This window comes from Scyliorhinus torazame, chromosome 8, assembly GCF_047496885.1.
Source record: "Scyliorhinus torazame isolate Kashiwa2021f chromosome 8, sScyTor2.1, whole genome shotgun sequence".
Classification (NCBI taxonomy): Eukaryota; Metazoa; Chordata; class Chondrichthyes; order Carcharhiniformes; family Scyliorhinidae; genus Scyliorhinus; species Scyliorhinus torazame.
In genome coordinates, this window is record NC_092714.1 from 202799919 (window position 1) to 202816179 (window position 16261).

The window sequence follows — 16261 nt, forward strand, 5'->3', positions numbered from 1 at the left end:
CAAACCATTATTTTTGACACATATACACACAAAATAGTGAACCTACATAGAATTTTATACAGCTTAGTCAATACCTTAATGCTATAAGTCTTTGTCACTGACATTTCACTTTCCCCTGCAATTTGCTTTGCTTGCATTACAAGGAATTCTTATTTAAGAGTTGCATGTTCATTACACTGCTAACATTCATTTATTGTATAAAATCACATTCCAACTGTCTGAAGCTCTAGTTTGCATTTTCTTCTTATTCATAACTTCTCCCATTCAAATATTGATTTGAAAACAGTATTCATGGAATAAAAATGAGGCAAGCATTTTGCCACATGCAGTTACATTAAACATGAAAGCACTTAAGAAAATATTTAACATGCTTCAGACAAATAATTATTTATTTGCATTTCATTTTCTTAGACATGCGGTTTACTGTTGTGTCTGCTGTTACTTTTCACCATTCTACTTGCTATATCTCAAGTGAGAGGATAGATAGGAAGGCACTGGCTCCAGAACTGGCCAATAGGAGGTGCTAAAGAGTGGGACAGACATTTTAGTCCGCTCAATTTCCTCCCTGTGGAGAAACCCTCACCTCCATTCTACAAATCTCCAGGCAGCTTGGCTGATGACAGAATTGATTACCGATAGATATTCTGAATTGATATTTGACTTCAAACAAGCCAGCATATTTGGGTGGTTAGCATTGCTGCCTCACAGTTCCAGAGACCCAGGTTCAATTCCAGCCGTGGGTCACTGTCTGTGTGAAGCTTGCAATTTCTCCCCATGTCTGCATGGGATTTCTCCGGGTGTTCCGGTTTCCTCCCACAATCCAAAGAATTGCAGGTTAGATGGGTTGGCCATGTTAAATTGCCCCCTTGTGTCCAAAGGTTAGGTGGGGTTAGTAGTTTGTGGGAATAGGGTGTGCAGACTTGATGGGCCGAATGGTCTCCTTCTTCACTATAGAGATTTTATGATTCTATGTCAGGATTCTATGTTTGGATTCTGAGGGGGATGGGATTGTGGGCATTTGAATTGACTGATCAATTCTCATCTTGGGTTAGTGAAGCTCCAGCAACAAAAAAGAAAATCACCTAAACTTTACATTTCCAAATTATTTGACAATTAATGAATTTGTTAGGAATCATTTTTTCTCTTAATAATGTTGGTTACCAAGAGAGTGAATAAACTGACATGAATCAAATTGTAAAAAGGCGTGGAATGCTAAAGGTAGAAAACATCATTAGCGCTACTGAAGTAAACTCTACGACAGCTAAATCTTTCAACAAACGTTTGCAAAATGTGAGAAACAACTCTGAATTTTAGCTTTTCAGGGCATTCATAATGACCCTGTGTGAAATTCAGTATCAGCAAATGTTATTTGCTTTTGACATACAGCAGCTCTCATGTCTTAGCAGTTTTCAGTGGGTAGCACTGTTGCTTCACAGCTCCAGGGTCCCAGGTTTGATTCCCGGCTTAGGTCACTGTCTGTGTGGAGTCTGCACGTTCTCCCTGTGTCTGCGTGGGTTTCCTCCGGGTACTCCGGTTTCCTCCCACAAGTCCCGAAAGATGTGCTGTTAGGTGAATTGGTCATTCTGAATTCTCGCTCTGTGTACCCGAACAGGCACACTAGGGGCTTTTCGCAGTATCTTCATTGCAATGTTAATGTAAGCCTACTTGTGACAATGAAGATTATTGTTATTTAATTATTTTACAACTTCTTTCAGAGCTATGGTGGATTGGTGGGGGGGGGGGGGGGGGGGGAGGGTGGAATGGGTGGATGTGGGTGTGGGACATGAGCGTGCCTGATTTTTTTATGTGCCCTCTTGCCAGTAAAGTCAAATAATCAACATTGTTGATTATTTCGCATTTTTGGAGTCAACCTGTCACACGTAAAATGTGCTTGCCTTCCTCGATGTATCCATTATCATTTTGCAATTTTCTTCCAAAACAGTTCCCTCCACAAATGGGTGATTTTTACATTTATAATAGTGAAGTGCTGCATTATTTATAATGTATTGAATTTGCTAAGTATGCCACCATTTCTTTGAGTATCGTGATGCATCCATAAACATATATGACTAGAAGAGCAGGTCAAAGTTTGAGATTTCTACAACTGATGACTCATCTATTGGCTTCCCAAAGCCTGTGCACCATCTACAAGGCACACATCAGGAGTGTGATTAAATACACCCCAATTGCCTGGAATAGTGCAGCTCCAACAATGCTCAAGAAGCTTGAAACCCGCCGGAGCAAAACAGCCTGTTGATCGGCACACTACCTCCGCTAGCACAAAGTAGCCACAGTGCGTACCAGCTAAAAGATGTACTCACCAATGCTCTCTCAATAAAACCTTGCAAATCCACAACCTCTCCCACCTAGAAAAACAAGGGCAACAGATGTATGGAGCACCACCATGTGCAAGTTCTCCCCCAAGTCACACACCATCCTGACTTGGAACTAGACTGCCATTCTTTCACTGTCATTAGGTTGAAATCTTGGAACTCCCATCTTAATAGCACAGTATGTTTACTTACATCACATGGACTGCAATGGTTTAAGAGGTGGGAAATCAGTCATGGGCAATAAATGCTGGCCTTTCCAGTGACATTAACGTCCCAGATCAAATTTTCGAAAAATCTGTAACCGATTGGCAGCTACCTACTTTATCATGATATGGAACATATTAAGCTTGGGATAGTTACACATCGAGCTAAGGCGTTTTGAGGATTTTCCTTCCAATCTGACTTTCTGTGGATAAAGTTACCAGTCATGACAGCTTTGTCATGATTGGTTATAGTTTTTTATTTCTACTAATTAAATCCCATTCTCAAGAATTACACATTTAAAAGCCACATATTCACATAATTTCATGATTGGATTTTAAATTATGAAGAATAATAGGCATTACACTATCCCCCACCCCCATTTAGAAAAAAGAGTTATCATAGCTCCAGATCTTTCAGCTAAATGAAAAAGAAGCTACAGAATGGTCCTACATCAATGTTAAAGACACTCAACAGTGCTGAGGTGGTTGTCAATCAAACACACTTCAAATGTGAGATGAGTGTTGTCAGTTTGTAGTTTGACTGCAAAGTGGGATACCCTGACTTCCAAAATACTAAGCACAATACTGACATTGAGTAATCACACTGTTCGGTGCTTTACTCCTGCTGGTTGAGTCACAGAGCAACTCTGGTATTGAAAGTCAAATGGAGATCGCAGCCTGGTCCTCTGACTGCTGCATAGCAACTTGTTGTGGGACGAGAAACAAAAGGAAAATCTGGAAATAAGTCATTCGACTGATAAAATTCTGATATCATTTGGATCAAAATAATATTGAAAATTTATGGGGAATGCTAAAATATAAGTACAGTAAAATTAATAAATTAGCACAGCGAGTCACCTAAATTAAAATATGTCTGACATCTGGAAAATGAATTCATATTAAGAGAAATGCAAAATTGTCTTTTACTTCAATAAATTCTCTATAACTAGTAAATATTCATGTCCTGGTGATGTAACTCTTCATTGAAGAGAATTTATGTTTCTTCAGGATGCTCACTCGTCATTTTGAAATTTGGTTACATTCAAAGTGCCCACCAGTCACATCTTACTGATTTATGCAGTGGTCTACAAATCCTTCCATGTTCTAGTCCTGCCCTATCTCTGTGAGCTCTCTCAGCCCTCTGTCTCCCTCTGAATGCACTTTTCCTTTGTATCTTGTGTTCCCTACTTCCATTCTCCCACCAGAGTGATAGAGATTTCTGCCACCTTGTCCCTATTATCTGATACTTCACTTTTGTACTCACTGGGCAATATCAAACGGCCTGTGTTGCAGAAGAGCACAGTGGCGCAGTGGTTAGCACTGCTGCCTCACAGCGCCGAGGTCCCAGGTTCGATCCCGGCCCTGGGGCACTGTCCGTGTCGAGTTTGCACGTTCTCCCCGTATTTGTGTGGGTTTCACCCCCACAACCCAAAGATGAGTAGGGTAGGAGGGTTGGCCAGGCTAAATTGCCCCTTAGTTGGAAAAAAATTGAATTGCGTACTCTAAATTAATTTTAAAAATATAACAGCTGTGTTGCATCCAATGCAGATCTGTGTGAGCCGGTTAGATCGCGGGAGAGGTTGAAATCGAGATCTGTGCCAGGCACCTACTGGTTTCCGATCTAACCGGCCTGTTCCTGTTAGCCGGTTCCGGATCCCGCCTAGACATGGTGACAAACCAATTGAGGCCAATCTCCATATCATTAATGGGACGGACCCCTTACCTAATAGCCTCCCATCATCTAAGGAGCTCCCTAGCGAGTGGTCATGCCGGTACCCTTTAACACACCTATTTAAAAACGTGAAGCTAGTGCACCGGCTGCTAAGCGGTTTGGAGGAGGTGACTAGTCATCTTGGAAAATGGGCAATCAGCACGGGGGCTCTGAAGCTGCTGTCCCTCTGCTTGGGGAGGGGGCGTGGTGAGGGAGCCCTCAGGGGGGGAACGGCCCTGGTCAGGGGGTATGGGAACCATCGGTGGGGGGTTGTCGCTGGGCTGACGGGCGAAAGGCTCAGTGTCTTTTTGGTCCAACAGGCCACCACCCGGATTATGTATACCCACAACAGGGCAACTTCAGCTGCTGCCTGTCCATCCCACCGAACATCCCCAGGACATAACCCATCCGTATTAATATGGTGAGGGTCACTTTAACTCCCTCTGACAGTGGCGGCCTCTGGCTGCACAGCTGAAGGCTATCGCCAATAGGGAATAGGCATTGTTAGTTATACGAGCACTTCATAGCGCTCAAGTGGATTTCTGGGGTTGACGTGCCATGTCGCAGGCAGGTCAGCCTGAGGCCTGGACACCACACAGGCAGCAGCCAAGAATCAAACACCCTAGAGTTGGGCTTCAGCACTGGGGATATCCCTGCAACCAGAGGGTGAGTGTGTGGAACTTGGAGGCGGGGGGGGGGGGTGGGCGGGGGGGGGGGGGGGGGGGGGGGTATTTGAGCCGGGTTCAGGTTATGCTCCCGGCAGGGGTCTGGAGTCCCTTAGAGAAGGCGGGGAAAATAAGGGTGGGGGAGGCTTGGTGGACTCCAGAGCACCGGGGTGGAAGCCGTAACTGATTGTCAGTCTCTCACCTCCTCACAGATTCCTCATAGATATGCCATGATGGATGGTATTGTGCACTGCTCTCACGATGCTGGTGGCATCCAGGTAGCCAGAAGCTGGGAGAATGCGGCAGTAGCAGCATCGACACAGGCTCAAGGCGGTAGCCCATGTACAGGGGCCTACACCACACCCTGAGGCCTGGCCGCTCATCAGGCCGGTAAGGGACCCAGATAGCCCAAAGTATACAGGTGTCGCTAGCCATTTGAGTAGATGTGAGACAGCATGTGCCACAGAAGGGTCCGCCTCAACAAGGGAAAGGTGCGGCACCTGTGCCATGAACTTGCAGACTAGGAGGTCAGGTAACAGAGCAGGGTGCACGATGTGGCGCACAAAGACTCCGTGAGATGAATAGAGTGAAGTCGATGAGGCTTTATTAAGCGTGTCTGTTCCCCAGCAGCCCGATAGTAAACTGGCCTGCGGGGGAAGGCACCGGCTTCTTATACTTCGCCTTCAGGGCGGAGTATGAGGTCAACGGCCAACCAGGACCCGGGATCTGTCAGCCAATGACATTAGGGCTTCCAGTCCCACATGACCCCCAATACATACTCCCACATTCACCCCTTGTCAAAAATGAACCCGGCGGGGTGATGCTTCGTATGGTGGTAAGGGTTTACAGGGCTGGTCCTGGGAGGATAGAACAGTTACATGGTAGTACAGTATTGGACAGTATCGTCCTGTTACAACTATTTACAGAGGGTATAGGAAAAACAAAATGTTCATTGGACAGTCCATCTTTGTTTTACATCGGCGCCACGAGTCTGTCGGGCGGTCTGGTCGTCCGTGTCGATCGCCTCGGCCCCGGCGGTGGTGGTGGTGCTTGTACCAGCGTTGTCGCCTCCGGGAGCCGCACGGTTTCAGCTGTCGGTGCAAAGGGGAGGGGGACTGATCCTCCTGGGAAGGGGGCGGTCGCGGGGTGCGACGGTGGCAGGAAGGGGTGCGGTTGGGTTGATGGTGTCGGGGGGGTGTGCGTGGTGCCGGCGGGCGCAAGATCCCGCAGGGAGACCGTGTCCTGTCGGCCGTCGGGGTACTCCACGTAGGCGTACTGGGGGTTTGCGTGGAGGAGGTGAACCCTTTCGACCAACGGGTCCGCCTTATGTGCCCGCACGTGCTTTCGGAGCAGGATGGGTCCTGGGGCCGCCAGCCAGGTCGGCAGCGACGTTCCAGAGGAGGACCTCCTAGGGAAGACAAGGAGACGATTGTGAGGCATTTGATTAGTGCTTGTACATAATAACGACCGGATGGAATGGAGAGCGTCCGGGAGGACCTCCTGCCACCGTGAAACTGGGAGATCCCTGGACCTTAGGGCCAGTAGGACGGCCTTCCAGACCGTGCCGTTCTCCCTTTCTACTTGCCCGTTCCCCCGGGGGTTGTAGCTGGTCGTCCTGCTTGAAGCTATGCCCTTGCTGAGCAGGAACTGGCGCAGCTCGTCACTCATGAAAGAGGACCCCCTGTCGCTGTGGACGTATGCGAGGTAACCGAACAGCGTGAAGATGCTGTTCAGGGCTTTAATGACTGTGGCTGCGGTCATGTCGGAGCAGGGAATGGCAAAAGGGAAGCGGGAGTATTCGTCTACTACATTAAGGAAATACGCGTTGCGGTCGGTGGAGGGGAGGGGCCCTTTGAAATCGAGACTGAGGCGTTCAAAGGGGCGGGAAGCCTTAATCAGGTGCGCTCCATCTGGCCTGAAAAAATGCGGTTTGCATTCTGCGCAGATGTGGCAGTCCCTTGTGACTGTACGGACCTCCTCTAAGGAGTATGGGAGATTGCGGGACTTGATGAAGTGGTAAAACCGAGTGACCCCCGGGTGGCAGAGGACCTCGTGGAGGGCTTGGAGGCGGTCAATTTGTGCATTGGCACATGTGCCGTGGGATAGGGCATCGGACGGCTCGTTCAGCTTTCCGGGCCAGTACAAGATCTCATAGTTGAAGGTGGAGAGTTCGATCCTCCACCGCAAGATCTTGTCGTTCTTGATCTTGCCCCGCTGTGCATTATCGAACATGAAGGCTACCGACCGTTGGTCAGTGAGGAGAGTGAATCTCCTGCCGGCTAGGTAATGTCTCCAATGTCGCACAGCTTCCACTATGGCTTGGGCTTCCTTTTCCACTGAGGAGTGGCGGATTTCTGAGGCGTGGAGGGTTCGGGAGAAGAGGGCCACGGGTCTGCCTGCTTGATTAAGGGTAGCCGCTAGAGCTACGTCAGAGGCGTCGCTCTCGACCTGGAAGGGGAGGGACTCGTCGATGGCGCGCATCGTGGCCTTTGCGATGTCCGCTTTGATGCGGCTGAAAGCCTGGCAGGCCTCTGTCGACAGAGGGAAAGTCGTGGTCTGTATTAGGGGGCGGGCCTTGTCTGCGTACTGGGGGACCCACTGGGCGTAGTATGAAAAGAACCCCAGGCAGCGTTTCAGGGCTTTTGGGCAGTGCGGGAGGGGAAATTCCATGAGTGCGTGCATACGTTCGGAGTCGGGGCCTATTATCCCATTGCGCACTATGTAGCCCAGAATGGCTAGCCGATCGGTGCTAAAAACGCACTTGTCCTCGTTGTACGTGAGGTTCAAGGCTTTGGCAGTCTGGAGGAATTTTTGGAGGTTGGCGTCGTGGTCCTGCTGATCGTGGCCGCAGATGGTTACATTGTCGAGGTACGGGAACGTGGCCCGTAACCCATGTTGATCAACTATTCGGTCCATTTCCCGTTGGAAGACCGAGACGCCGTTTGTGACGCCAAAAGGGACCCGTAGGAAATGGTATAATCGCCCGTCTGCCTCGAAGGCTGTGTACTTGCGGTCACTTGGGCGGATGGGGAGCTGATGGTAGGCGGACTTGAGGTCCACGGTGGAGAAGACTTTATACTGGGCAATCCGATTGACCATGTCGGATATGCGGGGGAGAGGGTACGCGTCTAGTTGTGTGTACCTGTTGATGGTCTGGCTATAGTCAATGACCATCCTTTGTTTCTCCCCTGTCTTCACTACTACCACCTGCGCTCTCCAGGGACTATTGCTGGCCTGGATTATGCCCTCCTTTAGTAGCCACTGGACTTCAGAGCGAATGAAGGTCCGGTCCTGGGCGCTGTACCGTCTGCTCCTAGTGGCGACGGGTTTGCAATCCGGGGTGAGATTCGCAAACAAGGACGGGGGTTGCACCTTGAGGGTGGCGAGGCCGCAGATAGTGAGTGGGGGTATGGGGCCGCCAAATTTAAACGTAAGGCTCTGTAAGTTACATTGAAAATCTAAGCCCAGCAAGGTGGGGGCACAGAGTTGGGGAAGGACGTTAAGTTTGTAGTTTTTGAATTCCCTCCCCTGTACCGTTAGGGTAACTATGCAGAATCCCTGGATCTGTACGGAGTGGGATCCTGCAGCTAGGCAAATCTTTTGTGCGCTGGGGAAGGTAGTTAAGGAACAGCGTCTTACCGTGTCGGGATGTATAAAACTTTCCGTGCTCCCGGAGTCGACTAGGCATGGCGTCTCGTGGCCGTTAATTAGGACCGTTGTCGTCGTCGTCTGGAGAGTCCGGGGCCGAGCCTGATCGAGTGTAACCGAAGCGAGCCGTGGTTGTAGTAGTGGGATGGGGTCCGTTGTTGCCGTCCAAGATGGCGTCGGGGATGTACAAAATGGCCACCCCCATACATCGCCCGTGGCTGAGGGGTCACAAGATGGCGTCGGGGGTGGACAAAATGGCCGCCCCCATGCGTCGTACAGGTCGGGGGCGGTCCAAGATAGCGGCGCCCCTCCTCCCCTCGTGGTGGTCGGGACCCAAAGTGGTGGCGTCTGCGGGTCGCACATGGTGTGCTGGGGGGTCTGGGGAGCGCTAGGACCGCGCGGAGTTCCTGCATTGCGAGCGCCCGGGCCGCGTGCGCTAGGACCGCGCGGAGTTCCTTGACTGCGAGCGCCAGGGCCGCGGGCGCTAGGACCGCGCGGAGCTCCCTCGCCGGGGACAGCAGTGGTCGGGGCCCAGGCCGGCGGGTCAGTACCGCGAGCGCTGGGACCGTGCGGAGTTCCCTCACCGGGGACAGCGGTGATCGGGGTCCAGGTAGGTTGCGCCGGCGGGTCAGGCGTGGGGCGCGGGACGGGGGTGAGGGCCCAGGTCGGCGGCGCCGGCGGGTCAGTCGTGGGGCCGCGAGCGCTGGGACCGCGCGGAGCTCCCTCGCCGGGGACAGCGGTGGTCGGGGCCCAGGCCGGCGGGTCAGGCGTGGGGCACGGGACGGGGGTGAGGGCCCAGGTCGGCGGCGCCGGCGGATCAGTCGTGGGGCCGCGAGTGCTGGGACCGTGCGGAGCTCCCTCGCCGGGGACAGCGGTGGTCGGGGTCCAGGTAGGTTGCGCCGGCGGGTCAGGTGTGGGACGCGGGATGGGGGTGAGGGTGGCGTTCGGGATGCGAAAAACCCCCTCCTCTCCGTGGAGAGTGTTGGCCGGCACCCAAATCGGGAGCGCCGGTGGCGGGTCGTACATGGACTGCGGGGAGGGGGGTTGGGGAGCGTAGGCAGCGTGCAGGGCTCCCAGTTCTCCCGGGGCCGCGGTGGTCGGGACTCAAAATGGCGGCGCCTGCGGGTCGCACATGGCGTGCTGGGGGGGTTGGGACGCATAGGCTGCCTGTAGGGCTCCCTGTTCTCCCGGGACGGCGGCGACCACGCGGAATCGGCACACCACCGCATAGTGGCCCTTTTTCCCGCAGCTTTTGCAGATGGCTGCGCGGGCCGGACAGCGTTGTCGGGGGTGTTTCGCCTGGCCGCAGAAATAACAGCGGGCGCCCCCGGTGCGACTCGGCGTTTGGACTGCGCAAGCCTGTGGGGTGTCCGGGGGGGAGGGTAGGGGGTTTGCCGCGGCGGGTACGTACGGGGCCCAATGGCCTGCCGCGCGGTCGGGGCCGTAGGCGCGGGTATTACGCGCGGCTACGTCCAGCGAGGCTGCCAGGGCTCGTGCCTCTGAGAGTCCTAGCGACTCTTTTTCTAGAAGTCTTTGGCGGATTTGGCATACCTGCCACAAAAGCATCGCGCATTAACATGTCCGTATGTTCGTTTGCATTCACCGACGGGCAGCTGCAGGCTCTTCCCAAAATCAGCAGCGCGGCGTAGAACTCGTCCATCGATTCTCCGGGAGCTTGCCGTCTTGTCGTGAGCTGGTAGCGAGCGTAGATTTGGTTAACTGGGCGAACGTAGAGACTTCTCAGTGCTGTGAACGCCGTCTGGAAATCGTGGGTGTCTTCAATGAGGGTGAAAATCTCCGTGCTCACCCTCGAGTGCAGGACCTGCAGTTTTTGTTCGTCTGAGACTGGGCCTGTGGTCGATCTGATGTAGGCCTCGAAGCAAGTCTGCCAGTGTTTGAAGGCTGCTGCCGCATTCACTGCGTGGGGGCTGATCCTCAGGCATTCTGGAATGATCCTGAGCTCCATAGTCCTTTTTAGGCACGCTTAATAAATTGTGGCGCACAAAGACTCCGTGAGACGAATAGAGTAAAGTCGATGAGGCTTTATTAAGCGTGTCTGTTCCCCAGCAGCCCGATAGTAAACTGGCCTGCGGGGGAAGGCACCGGCTTCTTATACTTCGCCTTCAGGGCGGAGTATGAGGTCAACGGCCAACCAGGACCCGGGATCTGTCAGCCAATGACATTAGGGCTTCCAGTCCCACATGACCCCCAATACATACTACCACACACGGCAAGCAATGTGCGACCGGCAAGGAGGAGGAGGATATCGGCTCCCGGTGGCCATCAAGGTCACCGCTGCCCTGAACTTCCACGTTTAGGGTTAATTCCAGGGCTCGAGCGGGGATTGGGCAGCATTTCCTAACGTGCAGCCCACAAGTGAATCCATGAAGTCACGGATGCCATTTGCCTGGACAACTGACTATAGAAACTTTGATCTGGATCAAGCCCAGCAAGGTGCCCGGGCAGCAGGATTCTCTGCCAGTGCCGGGAGGCCCCAGGCCCAGCGGGTAACAGATGGAATGCAGGGTCAACAGGGAGTGCCCTTCATCAACAGGAAGATGTCCCACTCCCTGAATGTTCAACTTCTGTGCAACCACCACCTGAAGATCATGCACATCATGTGCATGCTTCCCCGGGAGTGTGCATGACAGCTACATCCTGGGGCATCGGAGATCCCCTGCATCTTCTAGAGATGATGGGTTGGCTCTTGGAGGATATGGGGTACCCGCTGAGGTCCTGGCGAATGACACCAGTGCAGAGGCCGGAGACCGATGCAGAAATCATGTATAATGAGGTCAATGCGGCCACCTAGGCTGTCGCTAAGCGGTGCATTGGACTGCTCAAAATGCAGTTCTGATGCCTTGACCATTCTGGTGGTGCACTGCAGTACAAACCCAGAGGGTTTCCCACATTGTAATCGTCTGCTGTGCCCTTTGCAACCTGGCACAGCAGCGGGGCTGGAGGTGGACGAGCAGGGACATACAAACTTATCTGAGGAGGAGGACAAGGAGAGGCCATACCAGGAGGACCTGGAAGTCGAGCTTAGGGAGGACCCGCAGGAGCAGCTGGAGGATGAAGGAGAGGCAGCTGTGAGTGTCCGGCAGGTCCAGATGACCTGGGAGGCCGTCGTCCTTACCCACTTCTCATAGGACAGGGCTTCATCCATCATCTCACCCCCTCTCCCCTTCCCACTCATCCCCCCTCATCAACACTATTCCTTTCTTTAAAATTTAGATTTAGTGTACCCAATTATTTTTCTTCAATTAAGGGGCAATTTAGCATGGCCAACCCACCTAACCTGCAAATTTTTGGGTTGTGGGGCTGAAACCTAAGCAGGCATCGGGAAAATGTGCAAACTCCACACGGACAGTGACCCAGGGCCGGGACTCGAACCCGGGTCCTCAGCGCCGCAGTCCCAGTGCTAACCACTGCGCCACATGCCGCCCTATCAACACTATTCCTGACCTGCCTCCCCCCGATCATTCGCCCACCCAATTTGCCCCCACCCCCAACTACCTTATTACCCCTTCCAAAGGTCTGTGTAAGCTAACTCCATGGTGATGGGCCTGTGTTGGCACTGTCAGCCGGTCAACATACAAGGCAGGAGGATGATGGATTCCGCTATGAGGTGAGTTCTGCCTTAGTCCAATTCCAGTCTTTCTGTTTGCAGCGCACTCACACACATCACCTGCACATCGTGTGCCTCAGGGGGCCCAAGATCTGGCACCACTGAGGCCAGGAGGCTATGGCTGGGGGAAGAGCGGAGGGCAACAAGGTGGGGGGGTGCAGGCTGGCCCGCAGTGCGGAATAACATCATATGTCTCGGCCGTAATGTACTTTAATGGTGTACAATCAACACCGTAACTGTTCCGAGCTACTGATAATGCCTCTTTCTCTCCCCCCCAGTGCCTTCTCAGTGATCCTCTATCTGCTTAGCCCTCCATGCTCTGCTGCTGCATCTAGGTGTATCCCCAAGATACGCATCATAGGTGGAGGAAGCCTGCTGCTATCCATGCCTTGTGGAATTTGATGGTCCTTGCGTGCAACCTCTGGAGGGCCTGGAACCAGAGGCCCCAGCCGACTTGCCATGCATATGCCCTTTTATGCCATCTTGTTCCGCCCGCTGACTGTGAGACGTGCCACTGTCAGGAGGGGAGGCACATGAGAGCTGGAGACTGCTATTGTCTCCCCACTGGAAGGCTCCAGGCTGGCCCTGGTGCTCCCTCATCCCGGATGATGCCCATAGGGTCCTGGAGGTCACCTTGGGCTGGAGGAGCAGCTGGAGTGATTTCTAGAGGCCCTGCTTTGCCAGTCCTGGTGGCTGTCCATTGTCTGCACCATGGTGCCGCGCCCTCAGTGATGCTCCTCTGTAACTGGGTCATGCTCTGGAGTGCCTCGGCAATGTCCACCTGTGCCTGGGTCATGGTCCTCAGTGACTGAGACATACTCTGGAGTGCCTTTGCAATGCAACCTGACACTGGGACATATTACGCAGCACCTCGGTATCAACCATCTGCATCTGGGACACGTTCCCCCAATGACTGGGACATGCTGTTGAGGTGCTCAGCCATGGCCATCATAGACTGAGCAACGCATTGGACTCCACCACCCATGATGCTGACGTTGTGTTGCAGGCTTACCACTGCGGTCACCACACCAGCTGTGTTGGCCTCAGTGCCACACGTAACAGGTGCCATCTCCTGCGCCCGTAGCCTTTGGGATTCCTCCAATCGACCCGTTAGAGTGTCACCTACTGATGCCCGATCAATTGCACAAAGACTAAAGTTGGGGACAACTGTGGCTTTATTACAGTCAGATGCGTGGCCTCCCGCTGCAGCTGGCGAAATGGCAGGGCACTGGAGGTCATGCATATTTATATAGTTCTCCCTGGGCGGAGCCAGCCGGCAGGAGCTACCGGCGAACCTGTAGTGCAGGTCCTACCTTACATCTCCTATTACAGTGGATCACCACATTCACCCCCTGTTAAAAATGAGTCCGGCGGGGTTGACGTGAAACAATATACAATTAGTGCAATTATGTACAGTGGTAGGGAAAGAAAAGTCCATGTTGACGGTTCGGAGTCCGTCAAAGGTTCAGCCGGTCCGGTGCTTTGGTGCTTCGTTGGGAGCGGCGTAACGGTGGCGGCGAAGTCGGTGCTGGCGGTGGTGGAGGTGGCATCGATGGTGGTGTGCTGATGCTGGCCAGTCATCGGGGAACTCCGGGAGCGTGCAGAAGTCCTCTTCGTTCTCTTGTGCGGAAAAGGGGAGGGGGGGGGGGGTGGTCTGGTGGGGTCAAAATTGGCTGCACGGTGGGAGGTGGGGGAGGGGCGCACCCCGGATGTGGATTCGTGGGGAAGGTGAAAACACATTCATGGGGTGTGTTATTAGTGGCGGTGCACAATAGGGACCGGATGGAGTGCAGAGCATCAGGGAGGATCTCCTGCCAGCGAGAGGCTGGTTCGTTCCTGGACCGTAGGGCCAGCTGGACGGCCCTCCAAACCGTCCCATTCTCCCGTTCTACTTGCCCGTTTCCCCGGGGGTTGTAGCTTGTCATCCTGCTGGAGGCTATACCCCTGCTGAGCAGGAACTGACGCAGCTCAGCTCATGAATGAGGATCGCCTGTCATTGTGGATGTAGGCGGGGAAACCGAACAGGGCGAAGATAGTGCTGAGAGGCCTTGATGACGGTGGCAGACGTCATATCGGGACATGGAATGGCGAAGGGGAATCTGGAGTACTCGTCGACCACACTGAGAATATACGTGTTACGGTCGGTGGAGGGGAGAGGCCCTTTTAAGTCCACGCTGAGGCGTTCAAAGGGGTGGGAAGCCTTCACCAGGCGCGCACGGTCCGGCCGGTAGAAGTGCGGCTTGCACTCCGCACAGACCTGGCAGTCCCTGGTGACTGTCCTTACTTCCTCGATGGAGTAGGGCAGATTGTAAGCTTTGACCAGATGGTACAATCGAGTGACCCCTGGGTGACAAAGGCTGTCACGTAGGGCCCGGAGTTGGTCCACTTGTGCGCTGGCACATGTACCTCGGGAGAGGGCATCTGGGGGCTCGTTGAGTTTACCGAGGCGATACAAGATCTCATAATTATAGGTGGAGAGCTCGATTCTCCACCGCAAGATTTTATCATTTTTGATCTTGCCCTGCTGTGTGTTATTGAACATAAAGGCTACCGACCGTTGATCCGTAAGGAGAGTGAATCTCTTACCGGCCAGGTAATGCCTCCAATGCCGCACAGCTTCAACGATTGCTTGGGCCTCCTTTTCGACGGATGAGTGTCGAATTTCAGAGGCATGAAGGGTGCGGGAAAAGAATGCCACAGGTCTGCCTGCCTGGTTAAGAATGGCGGCAAGGGCGACGTCTGAAGCGTCGCTTTCTACTTGGAAAGGCAGTGACTCGTCCATTGCGCGCATCCCGGCCTTGGCAATGTCTGCTCTGAGGCGGGCGAAAGTGGGTTGTGCCTCGGCTGCGAGGGGAAATTGGGTGGACTGGATGAGTGGGCGGACCTTGCCCGCATAGTTTGGAACCCACTGAGCGTAGTAGCAAAAGAACCCCAGGCAGCGTTTGAGGGCCTTGGGGCAGTGGGGGAGGGGAAGTTCCATGAGGGGGCGCATGCAGTCGGGGTCTGGCCCGAGAAGACCGTTTTGGACTATATAGCTGAGAATGGCTAACCGGGTCGTGCTGAACACACACTTCTCTTTGTTATAGGTCAGGTTGAGAAGAGTGGCAGTGTGGAGGAATTTATCGAGGTTGGCATCGTGGTCCTGTTGGTCATGGCCGCAGATGGTGACATTATCTAAGTACGGAAAGCTGGCCCGCAAACTGTACTGGTCGACCATTCGATCCATCTCTCTTTGGAAGACCGATATCCCATTTGTGACACCGAAAGGGACCATAAGGAAGGGGTAGAGGCGACCGTCCGCCTCAAAGGCAGTGTATGGCTGGTCCGACTTCCGGATGGGGAGCTGGTGGTAGGCGGATTTCAGGTTAATTATTGAGAAACCTGGTACTGTGCACTCTGATTGACCATATCAGATATGCGTGGGAGGGGGTACGCATCGAGCTGCGTGTACCGATTGATGGTCTGGCTGTAGTCCACGACCATCCTGTGTTTCTCCACAGTTTTAACCACTACCACTTGGGATCTCCAGGGGCTGTTGCTGGCCTCGATCCCTCCTTAAGCAGCCGCTGGACTTCGGACCTGATGAAGGCCTTGTCCTGGGTGCTGTACCGTCTGCTCCTAGTGGCAACGGGCTTGCAATCCACAGTAGATTGGCAAAAAGGGAGGGGGGATTGACCTTGAGGGTCGCGAGGCCGCAAACAGTAAGGGGGGTAAGGGCCCGCCGAATTTGAGGGTGAGGCTCTAGAGGTTGCACTGGAAGTCCAGGCCCAACAGGAGTGCAGCGCAGAGATTAGGAAGGACGTAAAGGCGGAAGTTACTAAATTCTACGCCCTGGACCGTGAGGGTGACTGTACAAATGCCTCAGATCGGGACGGTGTGGGATCCGGAGGCTAGGGAGATCCTTTGATTGGCCGTGTGGACCGCGAGGGAGCAGCACCTTACCGTATCTGGGTGAACGAAGCTTTCGGTGCTCCCGGAGTCCAGCAGGCACAAGGTCGCGTGGCCATTGATTTTAGCCATCGTTGACGTGGTGGCCAGGTTGTGCGGGCGAGATTGGTCCAGCGTCATCCAAG